At 35.0% G+C, this 20,600-nt stretch overlaps 1 long non-coding RNA gene across 1 annotated transcript in view; it reads left to right on the top strand.

The window, feature by feature from the left end:
* LOC116280280 (uncharacterized) overlaps positions 1 to 20,340 on the top strand; it is a 68,795-nt gene extending 48,455 nt beyond the window's left edge. The window contains exons 4-5 of the long non-coding RNA XR_004189566.2: positions 18,696 to 18,890; positions 20,253 to 20,340. This is a non-coding gene — a long non-coding RNA (uncharacterized lncRNA). The remainder of the gene's footprint in view (positions 1 to 18,695; positions 18,891 to 20,252) is intronic.
* The last annotated feature ends 260 nt before the right edge of the window (positions 20,341 to 20,600 follow it).

Here is a 20,600-nt window from a genome sequence, read left to right on the forward strand (position 1 = left end):
AATCAGTAACACAGAACTCATTTTCTTACCAATGCATTTAAAGTGAAAGTCAGACACAAAAGTGCTAACTTTAAAACATGTATTAAAAAATTTAAAATTAGGCTTCTAAATATCTCAAGTATCAGGAGGTATGATAATAGAAATTGAACTGAATGTATATGTATGACTGAATGATTATGCTGGACACCAGAAATTGACACAACTTTGTAAGCTGACTACAATTTAAAAAAAAAAAGAACTGAATGGTAATGAAAATGCTACATAACTACAGATATACCTTTAAAACTTTACTTAGGGAAACATATAGCCTTAGTTGTTTATTTTAGAGAAGAAGAAAAACTGGAAATGAGATAAACATTCAACTTAAGAAATGGAGAAGAGAGAAACAATAAATTCCAAGAAAGTAGAAGGAAGAAACTGTAGAGATGAAAGCCGAAAGTAGATAGTGTAGAAGGCAAAGATAGACTGAATGGATGAACAAATGAAACGTTGGTTATTTAAAAGTCCTAGTAAAATTGACAAACCCTTAATAAAAATGTTCAAGAAAAAACAATGCAAAAAAGAGACAATGATTCGATTGACTGGAATTCTTATCAGAAAACCATAAAAGTCCAGAAGATAGTGGAACAATATAATGAAAGTACTAAGAGGAAAGACTTATCAGTGCTGAATTCTACATCCAGCAAAAGAAAATATCCTTCAGGAATGTAGGCAAAATGGAGACTTTCTCAGTAAAGAAGAAGCAAGAGAAGTGTCACCATGATACTTTTAGAAGAAATGCTGAAACTCTAAGTTCTTCATACTGGCAGCAAATGATACCTGGGAGAAACTTGGAACTTCAAAAATAAAGGAAGAACAACAGAAATGACAAATACCTTGGTAAATAGGATAGACAATTTTTCTTAAGTTTTTAAAATACATGTGACAGATAAGGAAAAAGTATAACACTGTCCAGTAGGTTTTCAACATAGTACAAATGGTGACTATAATATAAAGGAGGAAGAGTGAAGGATCCCGTGTGGATGTAAGGGTTTTACATATTATTTGAGGTGACAAAATATTAGCTCTAAGTAGATTAAGAAAGGATTGTATATTATGAGCACTACAACTACTACTAAAACAATAACCCCAAGAGATGTGTCCTCTTGGTAATCAGTAGAACAAATTTAAAATCAGTAAAGATATAGGAGACCTGAAATTTGTTCAAGTGCACATGGAACATTTGGAAAGATAGATATTATAATTTTCATAAAACAAACCTTAAAATTCTGAAAGGATAGAAATCATACAAAGTAGGTTATGTGTTCAGTAGATTTTTGACAAAGGTCAAAAAGTACAGTTTTTTTTTTCCAAAAAATGGTTCTGAAACTATTACATGTCCATGCAAAAAATACTCACCTGAACCCATACCTCACACTTGATATAAAGATTAATTGAAAATGCATCATAGAACTAAATATAAAATACATATACTTTCCAAAAGAAAACATAGGAGAAAATCTTTGTGATTGTGAATTGAAACTTCTTAGACACTAAAAGCATTATCTATAAAAGAAAAAAAAAGCTTGATAAATTGGACTTCAAAACTGAAAACCTTTCTTCTCCAAAAGATAGTTGCAAGAATGAAATGAAAAGTTACAGACTAGGGGAAAATATTTGTAAATCAGTAGTATGGAAAAGGACTTATATTCAGAAAATATATTAAGAAATCTTAAAACTAAATGATAAAAAAAAAAAACAAACCCAAACAGCCCAATTTAAAAAAGTAGGTGGGGGATTTGAACAGACAGTTCACCAAAGAAGATAGATGGCAGATAAGCACATGAAAAGATGCTCATTATTATTAATCATTAAGAAAATGCAAATTGAAATTATTATTAGATACCAGCATACACTATTTGAATGGCTAAACAAAATAAAAAGAAACCTGACAATACCAAGTAATGGCCAAGATATAGATCACCTGGAATTCTCATTCTTTGCTGGTGGGAATACAAAATGGCAGTGTCTTTGGAAAACAGTTTGGCGGTTTCCTACAATGATAAACATACACTTAACATATGACCTAGCAATCTCACTCTTGTGTATTTACACAAAAAGATGAAATGTATGTTCACACAAAAACCTGTACATGAATGTTTATGACAACTTTATTCATAATTGCCTCACATTGGAAGCAACCCAGATGTCCTTCAGTTGGTGAATGTATAAACAGACTGCAGTACATTCATACAATGGAATACTACTCAACAATAAAAAGTAATATAACACAAACGTAAATGGATCTCAGTTGCATTATTCTGAACGCTAGAAGTGATATCCATAAGGCTGTATATTCCTTGGTACTATTTAAATGGCATTCTGGACAAGGCAAAGTGATAGTGGTTGCCAGGGGTTGAGGTGAAGGGGAGGGACAATACAAAAAGATAGCCTGAAGAAATTTTGGGGTGTGATCAAATTGTTCTGTGCTTGTTTGTGATAATAGTTACAAGACTAAGAATTTTTGAATTTTAGTGAATACAAATTTTAAAAATAGGAAAAAAAATTCATGAGTGTTGGCAGGAAGAGATACTGGGAATTACAAGAAATAATAAAGAGGGGGATTCTAATTTATTATTTATACTGGGGGATTGATTAGGGAAGCTCTGAAGAAGTGACTTTAAACTGAGCTGTGAAGAAGGAGGAGTTGGCTAGGAGAGTGGTGAGGAAAAGAAGGTTTCAGGCAGAAGGAAATAGCTTCTGGAAGTACTTGACAGGGCGAGTGAGTACTTTGGCTTTTAAGAGCTTAGAGAAAGCCACTGTGGTTGTGGCCCCAGAGCACTAGCACAAGAGTGATGAAAGGTGAATTTAAGAGAGAAGGCATTATGGGCCATTTAAAGATTTTGGCTTCAATCTGAAAACACTGGGGTTTTACTAGCAATTAGGAAAATCTTGTTCAGAGTAAGAATTATGCTTTAAGAATAGGGCTGCCTGCTAGAGAACAAATTGGAGATGAGAGAAAGTAGAAATTGGAAGATCTGTTTGGTAAAGTGATAACCCCAGCATAAAAGACAAAATGCTCTGGGACACAGTCCCTTCAAGACTGTAATTCACCCCCTCCTTCTGGGAAAATTAGCATTTCAAATAAATGCTTATGCCAGTTTCTAAAGAATTTTGATGGATTGAAGATTTATTCTGGGTAACTGGTGACTCGTACAATTGACTGGCAGGAACCATTTAGTCAGACTGTTCTTTCTATATCTAATCCATTCTCTGGTAGATATTTTCCCTACCAGAAATAAATATTTTAATTGACCTAAAAAGAGCATTTTTTTGCATGCATGTAAGATTGTAATAAAATGTTGACATATGTTTATTAAAAGTTAAGACATTAGTGAAGTTTCTGGGTACAAGATCAACGCCCCAATATTAATTGCCTTCCTGAATACCATCAATAAACTACTAACAAACATAAATTCTAAAAGATGCCATTTACAGTAGCAATTTGAAAATAAATTCAACAAAAGATATTATGAATAAATTATAAAACTTTATTGAAAATGCATTAGTTTCCTAGAACTGCCGTAACAAATTACTTCAAATTGGTAGATTAAAACAACAGAAATTTATTCTCTCATTGTTATTTATAGCAGAAATCCAAAATCAGGATATTGGCAGGGCTGCACCCTCTCTGAAAGCTCTAAAGGGGTATCTTTCCTTTCCTTTCCCAGCTTCTGGTGGTTCCAGGTGTTCCTTGGCTTGTGGCTGCATAAATCCTATTTCTGCCTCTACCTTCACATGGCCTTGTCCTCTCTGTCTTATTCCTTCTGTTTCTTATCACACTTGCCATTATATTTAAGGACCACCTGGATAATCCTGGGTGATAGCATCTTGAGATCTTTAATTACATCTGCAGAGACCCTTTTTCTAAATAAGGTCACATTCACAGGTTCCAGGGGTTAGAACATGGACATATATTTTGGGGGCCACCATTCAAAAATAAAGAACCAAATAAATGGAGGGATGTACCATGTTCAAACTAATGAGGACAACTATTATTATGATGTTAAATTTTGCCAGATTCATCTTGCTAAATTATTTCACTGTATACCAATTATATCCCCAAAGGATTTTTCAATGGAACTTAACTAATTGATTCTAAAAAGGGCATATAGCTAGGATACTCTTTAAAAAGAACTCGATGAGGAGATGTGACCAACTAGATACAAAGATTTATTTGAAAACTACACTAAAAAGACCATATGGTATTGGCACCAAGACAAACTGACCAATGAAACAAATTAACCTACACATATATCGAAAACTGTTATATGGCAGATGTGGCATTGCAGATCCATGGGGAAAGAATGACTTTTTAGGAGCTGTTCCTGGAGCAATACGTTATCCATGCTGAAAAAACTAAAATCAAATCTTTAGCTCATACGATGTCCAAACATCAGTTCCAAATGTACAAAGCTCTACATGTAAAAGCCAAAACTTTAACACTGTTTGAAGAAAATACAGAAAATTATGACAGCAGAACAGTAAATGATTTATGAAGCAAAAGACAAATACTAAGAATAAAAGATAAAAATGATAAATTTTAGTATGTTCAAATTAAGACTTTTTTGTAAATGAAAAGATACAGAGTAAAAAGATGTGTTGAAAACTTAGAGAAGACATTGGAATACATACAGAAGATTGATATCCAGAATATGTAAAGAATTTCTGAAAAAACTAAGAAAAGGACCAACAAAATATACATACATATTCTTATATCTGTGTATTACTGTATCTATGTTATATCTGTTAGATTATATTCTAATAAAAAATTAAGCAAAATACATGAGCAGGGATCCTAAAGAAGGAATATACTCAATAAGCATACAAAAACATGTTCAATCTCAGTATTAATTGTGGACATGAAAATGAAAACATCAATAAAGTATCACTTTACATTCACAAAATTAGCAAAAATTTGTAAGTTGTGTAAAGTGGTGTTCTGCTGGGCCTGAGAAGCAACAGAAACTATTATTAAACACACACATACATAAATATATACATATACACACATATCTATTTTGGGTGCCCAAAACTGAGTAATCAAGATAAATCATATATGTGTGTGTGTGTGTGTGTGTGTGTGTGTGTGTGTGTGTGTATAACTGAATTACCATGCTGTACACCAGAGACTAACACAGTATTGTAAATCAACCGTGCTTCAATTAAAAAAATAAGATGTAGTCATAGGACGGAATGCTGGAGAACTATGAAGAAGAGTGAACTACAGCTGCTCACATAAGCATGAAGGACTGTTTGAGACTTAATATTAAATGAAGAAAAAAGAATGGCTTAGGTGAATACATTAATGTTTTATAAAGTTGACAAAACCAGAAGACATTTTCCATTTCGTAAATCAGGCAGTGGACAGGGCTGTGATTAAGTAGAGATTAAGTGAAGCCCTCACCTCGGGTGCAAATTTAAGGGGTGCCAAAAACTCAGTAAACAAGATAAATCATATCTTAATGCTATATTAAAAAAAATCAAATCGGCAAACTACAGCCCTCAGGACGGCCATCTGTTTTTTTAAATAAAATTATATTGGGATCAGGGCTGAGATTAGGGTGAGACAAGTGAGGCAGTGTTGTAAAAGTATAGGGTCAGTCTGTCTTTACCTAAAATTATATTTTGTTCATCGTGGGCTATTTTCACATTAATTTTGATTTTTAAAATATTGCATTAAAATATCGTTTATCCTGATCATGAATTTTTGTTGCTCACTTAGATTTTTGCACCCAAAACAAATACCTCACTTGCCCCACTCTAGTCCTAGTCCTGGTTGGTTTTTATTATTAAGCTTCATGTAACTTGCAAAATGTTTTTTTATTCTTTAGAATTTACCTAGTATTTCAGTATTTTAAAATGAAATAAAAAATAAGATGTAAGCAAAGAGGGCTAGGGAAAGAATTCTGGGGTTTCTCCAAATTTCAGTAATCTGGAATAGATGTTGCAAATTAAAGGGATCAAGAAGGAAAAGCCAGCCAGGTAGGAGGAAAAACAGAAATGTGGCATTTTCCAGGAGTGGGAATATTTGCAAGTCTGTTGGGTCAAGGCAGCTGCTGCTATAAGTAATTAGACAATCATCTGTTAAATATGCACTTTTTCAATCACCTAGACCTTGCTTTCAGAAATCTTGCCTAATGGTAGTCTAGCTGTGGGAAAAAATCACATTGTGCATTCATGCACATGAAACAAATTATAATGTAAAATTATGAAAAGTTATATATTTTTGAACAATCAATGGTTTAGATATTGTCTTCAGCATTTTGAATTGTTGACATAGTATGCTGAATTCATTTGAGAGACTCCTATGCTTCTGTCTTAACTTTGCTCACTGGTATATTCCTCTTAAACTTCAAGCCTCAGCTCAAGTGCAGTCTACTCTTAGATGTCTTCCTTGAGGTTAGTTTTTTCTTTTGTTTTTCAGCTGTCATAAGTGGCCCTAGAACAGTGTGAGCAAAAAAGTTTTTGAGGCATGCTTTGGACAATAGAAAGGGCCAAACTGAAAGTAAGGAAAATAGACGTTGGATCTCAAATGATTTAAGACAGTGGGGCAAGCTGAAGTCCCCTGGAGGAAGAACTTGTGATTATGTTTGAGCTGGTTAGAGCAGAAAAGCTCAAGAATATGAATCAAATTTGGCACTTAAAAGAATAAAAGGGAAGAAGGTTATGTATAGGTCAAAGGACTGCATTCAGATGCTGGGCAAGTCAAGGTTCCCTCCCTCCCTCCCTCCATTCCTTTCTTCCTCCCTCCTCCCTCCCTCTCTCCCTCTCTTTTCCTTCAGCATTTATTAAACACCTACTATATGCCAAGGCAGATATAGGGACAGAGACTGCTGAGATTAGTAAGACATGACCTGACATGACGACTTAGGAGTGCTGTCATATTTTTTGTTGATTTTAACTTGTGCATTTATTTTCACATTATACCATCTCCGAAATTGGACTGCATCTTACAAGCATATCATAATTTGATAGGGTCTTTATTGTGTCTTTTAACCGAAAGTGACTTAGATACAGTATTTGATAAAATATGGTGGAAGCTTTGTCTGTCTATGTCATAGGAATTAATTCTTGAATGTTAAATGGGAACCACAAGAATTGGCAAACCTTATTTAACAACTGTTTTCTGCCCTGAATGTATAAGTCTCACAAGGGTGAAAGGCTATTAAGAAAGATGATTAGGTGGTGATGTGGGTGGAGAGGATTAAAATGTGCCAGTTTAATAGTTGTAAAAATATGATCCCAACTTTCTTTCTCTTTCTCTCTTCCTCCCTCTCTTCCTCTCTTTTTCTTTTCTTCCTTCCTCCCCTCCTTCCTCCCCTCCCCTCCTTCCTCCCCTCCTTCCTTTCTCTCTTTCTCTCTTTTTTCTTTCTCCCTTTTTTCTTTCTCTTATTGCCTTGGTAAGAACATTAAGGACTATAGCAAATACTCCAAATTTGAATGGAAATACGTTTAGGTTTTGCTTAACTATGGTCCTGATTGCCTTTATAAGGAAAAAAAAAGTCTTAATCATATTAAGAAAAATATGTGTCTTAGAGTTTTCATCAGAAAGTGATAATTTATATCAAATGCTTTTGTTAGATATTTCAAATCAATCAAAAGTATCATGGGTGTTTTTTCCTTTGGTATAATAATATAATACATTTTCTGAGAGTGAATAATCTTGCGTTACTGAAGTAAACATTGTTATAGTGTATTATAATTTTAGTATGCATTCAGTTTTCTGGTGTTTTATTTCTGCTTTTTCCATCTATATAAAGTGAAATTAATCTATGTAGAGAGAGAGTGTGTGTGTGTGTGTTTCCTATTCTGGTCAGGTTTGCTATCAACATTATGGAAGTTCTTAAAATAAATTGAGAAGCTTTCTATATTTTTTTAAATGCTGTGAAGTTTCACAGTTATGCCCTGCTTTTTATAAAATGTGTAACTTTATGCAAGCTGCTTTACTTGTTTTTCAAGTTCTTTTGTAAAAATGAAGTACTTAAGCTTTTCTCTCTTTTGAAATAAATTTTTATAATTTATATTTATTTTATATATATACTTAAAATTTATATTTTCTTTTATAAATTTCAAATATATTATCAAATATTTACTGAGAATTTTAAATTAATTAAATGACTAGTAAGGAGTTAACATCCAAAATATATAAACAGCTCATACAACTCAACATCAAGAAGAAAACCCGATTAAAAATTGGGCAGACTTGAATAGACATTTTTCCAAAGAAGACATACAGATGGCCAACAGGCATGGAGAAAGATGCTTAACATCATTAATCATCAGAGAAGTGCAAATTAAAGCCACAATATGATATCACTTCGCAACTGTGAGAATGGCTGTCATCAAAAAGAATACAAATAACAAATATTGGTGAGGATGTGGAGAAAAGGGAACCCTCATATACTGTTGGTGGGAATGTAAATTGGTATAGCCACTGTAGAAAACAGTATGGAGGTTTCTCAAAAACTAAAGATAGAACTACCATTTGACCCAGCAATTTTACTCCTGGGTATATATCCAAAGAAAATGAAAACAGTAATTCAAAAAGATACATGGACCTCAATGTTCATAGCAGCATTATTTACAATAGCTAATATATGGAAGCACCCTGTCCATCAACAGATAAATGGATATCTGTGTGTGTGTGTATACATATACATACACAGTGGAATACTACTCAACCATAAAAAAGAATGAAATTTTGCCATTTACAACAACATGGATGGACGTAGAGGGTATTATGCTTACTGAAATAAGTCAGATAAAGACAAATACTGGATGACATCACTTATACGTGGAATCTAAAAAGTAAAACAATATAGTGAATATAACAAAAAGGAAACAGATTCACAGATATAGAGAACAAACTAGTGGTTATCAGTAGGGAGGGAGAAGGGAGAGGGACAAGATGGAGGTAGGGAATTAAGAGATATAAACTGCTATGTACATAACAAACAAGCTACAAGGATGTATTGTATAGCACAGGGAATATAGCCAATATCTTATAATGACTAAATGGAGTGTAACCTTTAAAATTGTGAACCACTGTATTGACATCTGAAACATATATTAACTATATGTCAATAAAATATTTTTTAATATTTAAAATAAGAACAAAATTTGTGGTAAATTTTGTGTATAAATTTTGCAAGTCTGATTGGTAATTTTGTATATTTTGCTTTTAAAAAATATTTTTGTTTAGTCATTCTAGTAGTCTGTATGATTGGTCTTTTTATAATCTAGCCCCTTTGTTAATTTATCAAATATTTTCAAGTTTTTCGATATATAAATGTTTCATATTTATCTCTTTTAAACTCACTCTGTTGGTCTGCTTGATTTATACTCCACAGCTCTTATCTTTTTTTTTTTTAATCTTTCTTATTGCTTTTTTATTTTTTCCCAAGTTCTGTGAGGATTGCTTAGGGCTTAGATTCTGATTCACTGATTTGTTTGAAACTTGACAACCATGTTTTCTATTTTCTCAGTCTTTTCTGATTTCAGATTTTCTTCTTTTTAATTACTGCTTTGTTCTAGTGTTCAATATGCAAAATCCTCTTCAACTAATATGGGACTATTTAATCTCATTACTCAGATCATCACTCAGATTAATACCTTTTTTGATTTGTGCTATCTTTTCCTATTTTCAGTTATTTACTGAATTAAAGAGGGAGCTCAGAGTCTGTCCAATATTGGTGGTTGAAGTTCTTTTAGAGCTTATGTGCCTAAGGTTAGCTGGGACAGCAGCCCCACTCTTTTTCTGGCAGAGTTGCCTTTATTTAGAACTATGGCAGCCTCTGTTTTTTTCCCAGCATGACCGTCCATGTTCAGTTAAGATGTTTGGAATGACCCAAGATCTCTGCTACTTGTGGCTCTGGCTTGCAGTGCACTCCCCAGAGGTAGAGGCTGATTCATGTGTGCCCCTTACAAGGCCTGTTGTTACCTCCAGCCGTTGTTACTACAGTGAAGATTTATTCAGATTTTACTGAAATCTCTTTTTATTTAATTTCCAGACTTCAAAGAAATCTGGGATGATAGTCTTTTCTTTATGATCTTATCTTTATGATATTTAGCAAAGAATCCTACATTTCTTAATTACCAGAATTGCTTTGTTTCCTGTGTATCATATCTACAGGCTTATTTCAATAGGAAACTTGGATGGAATATAGGGTAGTTAAATGTATCCTCAAGTTACCATTTTTAGCTGAAAGCCATCTCTGCTTTTCTGAAATCTGGGACAGCTACCAAATCAACACCCATATGTACTAGTAATGGCTGGCAGAGTAGGGAACCGGGGGCAGAAGATTTATGCCGTATATTTATTCCATTTCTCAGTCATCACCTACAAGCAGATGTCTTCTACAAGAACATCGGTTTAGTGGCCAAGAGTATCTTGGAAAGAGGAAGCCAAGATATTTTCCATAATGCTTGGTCTTCCAAATGTCTTTGATATCTCAAAGTCACCAGATCAATTAAATGTTCAGTAATGGCCTGCTGTTTTCTGCATTCTGCATTCCCATCTGTTGCTGTTGTTAGGGTCCTTCAAGAACACAGATAGATAACCTTTATAACATCTCGATTTTACCCCTTGCAAACCATTTCGTGTTAATAAGATTTACCTTCAGGTGGGAAATTCAAATAATTTCTCCCACATGTAAATTTTCTTATAGATTTAGATTGTCAGCATCCCATTGCACATGCCCATCAACTAGACTAAGGAATTTTGACAAGCGGTCAAGTTTTAATAGTGACGTATAAGTTTCCTATTAAATTCTAGAAACACGTACCTAGCTTATCAGTTTATATTTAGGTTTTATTTCCCATATAATTTTTTCCTCAGGTATTAACTAGATTTCCTCTTATTTTCCACGAACCACTGTGTACTAGGCAGTGCTCAAATTTAGTGGGTAAGAAGCAAAACTTTTGGAAGTTTAGCATTTGGCCAAAGCCTTGAAACTTCAGCAAAAAGATGAATGCCAAGACTTCAGTTATTTCTTGGAGGTACATGTGAGATAGGACACTTGAACAGAACCTGTTAAGGGCCATGATTTGATACAAGTGCTACTCTGGGGACTTAGTGCAGGAATTCCTAAATGAGGTGACATTTAATGTGAGCAGACCCAGTCTTACTCACAGGAAGATTGCTACAGGCTATTTTATTGCTAATACTTATGAACAAAATCAGAAGTCTTCTAAATCTGTAGGTGACTAAACAAATTTAACCAGAGTAATAGAGTGCTACTGATGCTACAAGTGGTTATTACCATTCAGTAAACATTTATTGAGTAACGACCATATTCCAGTCACTGTGCCAAACGTGAAATATACCAAGATGCATAAGACCTGCCCATGTAAAAGCTGATCATGTAGGGAAAAGATTATATTAAAAAGAGAAGCTTACAGAATTCTGTGATCCTACCAACTGAGTTTCATCTAACCCCTTACTGATGTTTTCAAATGTTTTGTTTTAGAAAATTTCAAGCATGTATAAAAGTAGAGAAAATGTTGTAATGAACCTGAGGTATTCATCACTCAGCTTCAAAAATTATTAATACATGGTCAAGCTCTTTTTATCTATATTCCCTCAACTCTTCCCTCATTGAGATTATTTTGAGGTAAATCCCGAAAGAACATCGTATAATTTCCTCTGTATATATATATCTCAATATGTATCTAGAAAATAAAGATCTCTTTGCATACTCACAATACTAATATCATCACATATAAAGAAGTTTATAATTCATCAATGTCATCACATAAAAGTTCCCATTGAACTGATTGCTTGCTCTATTTTTAAAAAGCTTTACTTTTTTTTTTGAATCACAGTCCAGATAAGGCCCATAATCTGCCAGTAACTGATTGCCTTGAATTCTCTTTTAATCTATGGTATTTTCTTACTCCCTTTTTTTCTTGAATATTTTTGTTCTTGTTTATCTTATTTTTTACTCACAGCCTGGATTTTGTGGATTGCATCCTCATGGTATGTTTAAAATATATCTTTACTTGCTGTATTTCATATAAATTGGCAATTAGATTAAGAGGCTCGATATGTTTCAGGTTGGAGTTTTTTTTTTTAAATGCTAATTTATAGGTGATGTGTTTTTCCACCACAAGGAAAATAATGTCTTAGTGTCTCTCTTTTTGTGACATTCATCAGCGGTTACAGAATGATGATACTCTAATTCTATCATTTCTTTTTCGTTTACTTTTTGGAACATTTCTATAAAGTGAAATTTCTCCTCATCAACTGCAAAGAACAAAGACAACCTCAGGATTATGAACCTGACATCATCTCCTTCAAAATATATACCAAAGAGGCAGTGATTACCTAGAATAACTTACAACATCATCTTTGATCAAAACTCTTGCTTGGCCAGAGGTTGATCAAAAGGGGAAATTGTCAAATTGATCTCATGTTAGCCTTCCTTCATAAGTTGGGTGCCATGGATCCTGGGAAACCACATTAGCAAAATAAAACTTAACTTTTAGTTTTCATATTCTTGTAAACGTTCCATCAGCCCAGAAATCAGACCCCCTGGGTAACCAATTCATGATCACCAAGTAACACAGGTGATAACCTGTGCTCCTTTGTACCCCAACCAGTCATATGTTTTTATTCCTTATTTCCCTTTTCCCCTGTTTTTCATCCTATAAAAGCTTCCTTCCTTCTGCCCCACCTAGCAGTTCTCCAAACTATTGAGAGTGGAGACTGCCCACTTCATTAACTTAAAATTTGTATTGCCTAAATTGTCTTTTTTAATCATCTTAACAGCACATATTGGGCATTGAAAAATATTGAATTAATCTATACTGGGTCTTCCTAAATGTGGAACAAGATTCAGCTCTCATAGTCAAGAGCAATTTTTAAAAAATACAGAGTTTTTGGCTTAAACAGATCTGAATCAGAATTGTTGGGATGTAAAGTCTTAAGAATTTTGTATTAAATAAAAGTCTAAGGATGATTCTAATGCTCAGCTAGGGTTGGGGACCAGTAGTACATAATGAGAAATATGAAGAGTTCATTTTAATCCACAGGGAAGTAGAAGGTATCCTGTTCCCCAGCATTTGCTTCCTTTCTTTTGACTCTTCTAGAACAATATCCATAAATAAATATTGAAGGCAAAGAGATCTTTGACATTGTTGCTATGTATCAGGCCTTCCATTTGAGAATGTTTCTGAGTTCTCGATGTTTGGCAGTCTTGCCAGCACAACCTAACTTAAATAAAATAGCTGCTTCTCCTAGCAGGGCATTGGAATGACTCCAGCTAAGAATTGATCCAGTAACAAACAATTTATGATGGTATAAAAAGTCTCAGCCTCAGAATATCTATAATTAGGAAGAATCCACTTGAGATTGAGGTGTGCTGGAGAGAATATTCTTCTCTCCTGCCTTTGCACACTGCACACATACCCCCACTTCTTATTTTCATAGATTCTCACAGCCAGAGTAGTCAGTGAGAAATCATTCGGTCTGTCATGTGGGCTTTTAGGCTTTTTGAAAGAGTGAAATAGCCTGAAACTCTGATAAACTTATGTAATGAAGATTCCCCAACAGCTCTTAAAAGGTTAGAGGCGCTCAAGGAAAAGAAAATAGAATCCTTTGTGAAGATGTTCATGGTAATATCCATACTGTGGCATGTTCTTAAACTAAATGGATTCATTAATAGGGGTCTACCTCCATCCCTGCTCCCTGAGTCATCTAGCATCCCCCCCCTGAATTAGTTAGGGTTAACTTCAGCTATGAGTAACACAACCCCCACATACTGATTATTTAATTAAGATAGAAATCTATTTCTCTCCCATGCAAAGTTCTGAGGCAGGCAGTCCAAGGCTGGTGTTATGAGGCCACCATTAACAGGAACTCTGACTCTTTTCTGTTGCTTTATTGTCAAAATGGGGCTTTTCTCTCATGCTCCAAGTAGGGAGGCCTGAGTTCCAGGAAGTAAGTCCACAATCTGGCCGCAGAAAGAAGTAGGGGAGGAGAAGAAAGCACCAACTCCTTTTTAAAGAATACAGTGTTGGCCAGCCTGAGCCACACCTTTTGCAAAGAAAGCTGGGAAATGTCTTCTTTAGCCATGAAATTAGCTAAAATCTGTGGTTCTGTTAATAAGGGATGACTGGAGAAAGGATAATGGAAAAAAAGTCAGTAATCTGAACCCATTTCTTTATAGGCAGACTTTGTAACCAGTTTCTTTTGTAGCCTTCAAGAGATTTTCTGTATAAATACTCAAGCATGTGTGTGAGCATATCCACTCCCTACTTCTTTTTTTTTTTAACAACTAGAAACTGACAAGTTACACTTCACTATTTCTTGTTTGTTTTCTGTGTAAAATATGTTCAGGAGATCAATCTATATCTGTATAGCTTTATCTTACCCTTTTTAATGGCTACAGAGTTTCCCATTAAGGTGATATACCATAACTGAAATCCCACTAATGTCATTTAATTATGTTTTGGTCTTTTTCTATAATAAATATACTATAATGGCTATCATTCTAAGTTTGCTCACATGTGTAAACAAATCTACATGATACAGTCCTAGGAAAGGTAATACTGGGTCTAAATTTTGATAGCTGTTATCAAATTGCCTCCAAGGAGTTTGTCCCTTATTATACATTCTTGCCTATACAGTGTGCTACAAACCTTCCTCCTCCTTACCCATAAGTGAAACATATTGCTGTGCTGTTTCATGTGAAATTATCATTTTTCCTCATTTTAAAAGCCATTTGTATTTTTTGTTCTGTAAACTCTCTTTGTGTTATTTGATCATTTTCCATTGCAGTGTAGATTTTTCTTATTGATTTGATCTCTTTATGTCTTAAAGAAATTAACTTCTTTCTGTCTAATGTGCTGCAAAGTATCTTCCTTTTACTCTGACTTTTAACTCACTTTATGGTATTTTTTTCATGTGGAAATCTTTAATTTGTATGTTTCAAATGTATGTTTTAAATATCCTTTGTTTGTTTCTTGCTTAGAAAGGTCTTGCTTTCTCTACTTTTATAAACAAAAATTCTCCCAAATTTTCTTCTAGTACATTTATAATTTTTTTTTAGTTTTAATTCTTTTCTGTCTGGAATTTATTTTGTTATAAAAATAAGGAAGGAATCCAGTTTACTTTTTGCCAGATGGTTAACCGTTGTACTGTACTATCAAATGACACCTGTATCATATTTTAAATTCCCACATGTATCTCAGTCTATTTCTGAGCTCTTTATTCTGCTCCATTGATCTGCCTATTCAGGCACCACTACCAAAATGTAATTGCTTGTTTCTTTGTACTGTCTTTTCATATACAAGGGAATTGTGTTAATTTGCCTTTATTGTTTGTCTTTTTCAGAATTTTTCTAGCTATTTTTAAGCTATTTTTGCATTTTTTCCCAATAAGATTTAGAATTTGCTTGATCAGTGCAAAAAAAGAGTCCTATTGACATATATGGATAATTTTATAGAAGGCAGTATCTTTATGACATAGTCATTTTCCTACCAAATAATGTAGCAGTTCAATGATTGTATAACTTTTTTTTGCTGAAGGTAATCATTGACTCTTTTCTCTCCAGGTATATTTTATTAATGATTCCCAAATGCTCTAAGAGCTCTATAAAAATATATCTCAACACTATTTTCCCTGGAGGCAGTGCTTCATACTACCTGTGAATTGTACTTTTTCTCTGCTTGGGCCCTTGCTCCCATTGGCTCTTGCTGATTTCCAGGCCTAAAGCACAGCTGTATTTCTGGAACTTTACTTTGCTGCCCTCTGAGGACTTCCCTCTGCTGAGTACCTGTGACATCCCATGTCCCCATATCCTGTGCCTTCCTCTCTCTTGCTTTTGTACCTTGATTTGAAGACGCACGTGCTCCAGTAGCTTCTTGGGAAAGTGCACCTAAGAGAGGAAGTATTTTGAGATCTCAGATCTGAAACTTTCGGTATTCTACCCTTACATTTGATGTACATTTATAGTTTGCCTGGGCATAGAATTCTAGATGGAAGATAATTTTCTTTCAGAATTTTGAAGGCTTTGTTCCATTGCCTATTCAGTGCCATTTTGATTTCTGGACTGTTTTATGCTACACATTTTTTGTTTCTTTATGAAAGTGTCAAAGACTTTTTATTTATTCCTGGCATTTGAAAGTTTCACAGTGATGTGCTGTAGTTCTCATTTTCACTTACCGTATTACCCACTTGTTAGGTCTTCCAACCTGGATACATAAGACCTTCAGTTACAGGAAGTGTTCTAGTACCCTTTCTTTGAAACTTGCTCTGTTTTCTCTGTTGTCTCTTTATGGAAGACCTATTAATCAGATGTTGAAGCTCCTGAAATAATCATCTAATTTTCAAGTAATTTATATCCTATTGTTATCTCTCTAACTTTTTAAGTTCTACCTTTTGGTGTGACTCATTTACTCTGTCTCTAAAGGGAAACTTATTAAAGTCTGAAAGTCTTGAGTATATGCAGGAAATAAGCCAACAAAAGAGAAGAAACTGAAGATCAGGAAGGAGAAAAGGAAATTTATAGAACAGTTTTGTGGCTACAGCTGCTCCAAGTGTTTGCTCAAAACCCTCCAACTCCCACATTTAGCAGTAGTGCCCTTGCTCAAAACCTGCCAACCCCACTCCCCAACCTTTAGCAGGAGTTAACATAAATCTTAAAGTATCCAGAGATAAGAAAGGAAGCTACAGACAAATAAAAAAACCCCAGATGAAACCACCTGGGACCAAGATCGTAGTGAATAGACCTCAAATAGACCCTGAGTCTTATTATAGACTGATTTTACTGCATTAGCATGTTAAATAACACACCTCCTGGCAACTATGACCAGACATTAAGGACCAAAAAAGGATAAAAAGGAGGTAGCACCCCACTCCCTCAAAAAAGCCCTGCCCCTTCCCCAGGGCTCCCTTGAGAATCCCCAAGGCAGAGTATGGAAAGACCACAGGCATGCTCTTTTGGTAGGCATCAACTTGAGTCTGAGCTTGTGTGGAGTCATCTACCACAACTGTGGTTGAAATCAGAGATGGACCGAGGAAATGTGACCTGAGGCCTCAAAAAGTCTCTGGCACAAGTATGTGTTCTTCCAGACAGTTCTCTCAACCATTTTCAAATACACAGATAAGACTATCCAACTATATCTATACTTACATACCTTTCTATACACTGATATTTTTTCCATTGCAAATATGAAATCATGCTGTTCATGTTATTTGGCAACTTGCTTTTCTCATAGACATGGTCCTAACTTAGAACTTAAGATGCATCTCAATATTTTAAACCACTGCAGAGCAGTCTGTTGTAAGAGGTACTATAATTTTTAATCCACTGCATTTGTGCTCCTTCACTTATCAATAACAAAATGGCTCTTGCCAAGATCACCAATAATCTTCATATCTTTAAATCCAATGAGTCCTTGTTTAATTATTTTCTTATATGGCCCTCGCTTGCTGTCATCTTCTTTGATGTATTTCTTTGATGTCTGTATTATGATGGATATATTCTTTGTTTCAAGCCACACCTATTTCAGACACGATTTAAAAAGAATTAGCAAATATGATGATAGATTTGAGGTCAAATTGTGATACAAGATAGAAGAAGGTTTTGTTTTTCTCGCCCTTTCTAAAAAGAAAGCATATTTTTCCAGGCTGTTTGCTCCTGAATTTTCTGTAAGCAAGAAGAAATTCTCAAAAATGTTTGACTTGACGTTTGAAGAAGATATCTGCTAATTATAGTTTGTGAGCATGTGCAACAAAATAACACATGTGGATTATAACATTCCTTATTCTTTGCTGACACTGAGTGAAATAGGCTATTATTAGTTGAGAATTATGTGGGCAGGATATAAATGGGGGGATTTTAACAATTAAGTGAAAAGACATCTTTTTCTCCTTTCAGTGTCAGTACATTTTATGGTATTTCAAAAGCCAGTCTTATTTAATTAAATCATTTCAGGAGACTTAGGAGTATTAATTTTGAGCTTTCATTAACCTGTTTAATTTGGGTTTGGGACTTGGGACTAAGATTACAAAGTATGACATTTATATTAGTTGGAATGCACAGAGCATGGGGTGAAAAACACAGGCTTGGCCATCCTGGGTGTTCGTCAGCTTAGGCTGATACCACAGAATACCGTAGACTTGATGGCTTGAACAATGGATGTTTATTTCTCACAGTTCTGGAGGCTGAAAAGTCTGAGATCAGTACGGTTTGTTTTTGGTAGGGGCCATCTTCCTGGGTTGCAGTCACTGACTTTGTTTTAGCCTCACATGACAGAGAGGAAGCTGTGATGTCTCTTCCTCTCCTTATAAGGGCATTAATCCCTTCATGGGGGCTCCACCCTCATGACTTTAAGCTAAATCACCTCCCACAGAGCCTACCATTATGCTGGAAGTTATGACTTCAATGTATGAATTCAGGGGTGAGGGAACTCAAAACATTCAATCCATAATACGGGGATATGTTTTGGCACTTACTACCTGATAACCTTGGCCATATCACCTGACCTTGAATTTCTCATCTGTGAAGTGATAGTCACATTTCATAATCTCATACAGCTCCTGTGAGGATTAATGGGATGATGTTTCCAAAAAGTGCTTAAGTACTTTCTGTTTATGAGCTATTATTAGAACTCTTCTATGACTACAAAGTGTCAGTTACTCTTTACAGTTCTTCAGTATGATGGTGATCAGTTGTGTTGGAAGAGGAGGCTCTCGGTTAGACAGTGGAACCTGAATCTATTAATGGTGCCAACAAGGACATCTACTTGGAGAGATGATTCATCAGCACTGAATCCATCTACATTTGCTGGATTCTGATGAAGTTATGAGATGTATTGAGGATTCACAGAATGCTAACTGACTGGTAAGTAGGCCAAGTTCACCCTATTACATTACACTCTAACCCCCACAGGGAACTACAGACATGCTAGAAGCTGGAGGCTTGATGCAAGTGCTTTTAACTTAGAATCCCCCCAAATTGGAGGGAATGGATGGGCTTCAGATGTTCTCATGCAAATAGGCTTTGTCTACAGAGAAGCCCAGAGTGTCCTCAGATTCTCAAAGGGGTCTCTGGTTCAACAAACTGTAATTGTCTCTGATCATAAAGAAACTTCTAGTGTTTTCCAGAGCATCCCCCTTAACTAAATTTCCTACATCTCATACTTTTGAATGAAAAACTTGTGTTTTCCTTCCCTAGGGGAAGATTAAATTCTGTTGAGAGATTTTCAAGATCTAAGATTTGATAAATTAATACATTTCTTTGGAGGGTCTTTTTAATTAAGGAACAGAAAAGAGCTATCTGTAAATCAGAAAATAATGAAGGAAAGACAAGCGTTGGTCATTTTCTTTAATTTTAATATTGCAATGTAAACCAGCTCACCAGCCAGTGAGTATAAATGAGATCACTGGAACATGAATAAGACCCGAATTTAGCTTCCTCACATACTATCTTGCCTTTTGTCAGGACTTCAGCTCATCTCCAATTTTTTGGCAATTTCATGGATATCTCACCTGAGCTCAGGAATAAATCTGCACATGTTCCAATTTTGTGTCACGACTGAAGTCCACTGCTGTTAGCCACTATATTTTATTTCTTTAGCATGGCCACTATGGCCAGAATCCTCAGTGGGAATGCTTCTTCCTGGCATTTCTGCTCGACAGCTGCTTTGAGATTCCCGCCAAATGTCACCCTGTGCTGTGCAGAGGTTGAGGACATGCTCTCCTCTCTAAGAAGCAATTTGGCACCTGGTGCTTTTGTATATGCAGTGTGTTGTTAAGGTTTCTCATCATAATGCTTTAGCTTTCACTTTTAAGCACGGCTTCTCTACAGGGAGTCCCTGACAGTCGGGGTGGATAGCAGACACTATTTTATCTTTTGTTTCCCCATCACTCTTCTCTGTCCCAGATGACAATGAAAAACTTCCCTGCTTTCTGTGGGTGTGTGTATTTGGGATGGGAGGGAGGGGATAAGTTTTTACATACTGAGTGACACCTGCAGCTAAATTCTGTGGGGTTGAGGATTTGAACCTCATTTGGGACTATAGTATTTTGAAAAATATTCAAACCTCAAACCTCATTTGAACTTACGCTCAGCTTAGATACTTCATTAAAATGTTAATATTGATAATAATAAAACATCAGTTACAATGCTTTTGGCTGCAAGTAACAAAATATTAAATTTACAGAGTCTTAAACAGTAATGACACTAATATCTTCTGTTCCACAGTGTGCTCTGAATGAATGCCTAAGCAAGATTGTCTGTTTTATTTACCAGTGTATCCCTAAAGCCTAGGACACCTAGTAATAATAAGTGCCCAATAAATATTTTTCTAATGAACAAATGAATGTCTTTGCAATTCTTCTGGCTTTCCCTCACAAGCACAAGATAGCTGTAGCTGCTCTAACCATCCTGTTGTCATATAGCAATGACCAAAGCAAGAATAAAAAATGTTGGAGGATAAACTACTCTATCAACATGCACCTTTTCTAGCAGGTCTTTCCAAGCAGACCTCAGCTGACTATTTTTCAATGCCTAGAAATAGATTACAAGCCCACCCCTAACTAATCACTGTAA

This window comes from Vicugna pacos, chromosome 4 (genome assembly GCF_048564905.1).
Source record: "Vicugna pacos chromosome 4, VicPac4, whole genome shotgun sequence".
Classification (NCBI taxonomy): Eukaryota; Metazoa; Chordata; class Mammalia; order Artiodactyla; family Camelidae; genus Vicugna; species Vicugna pacos.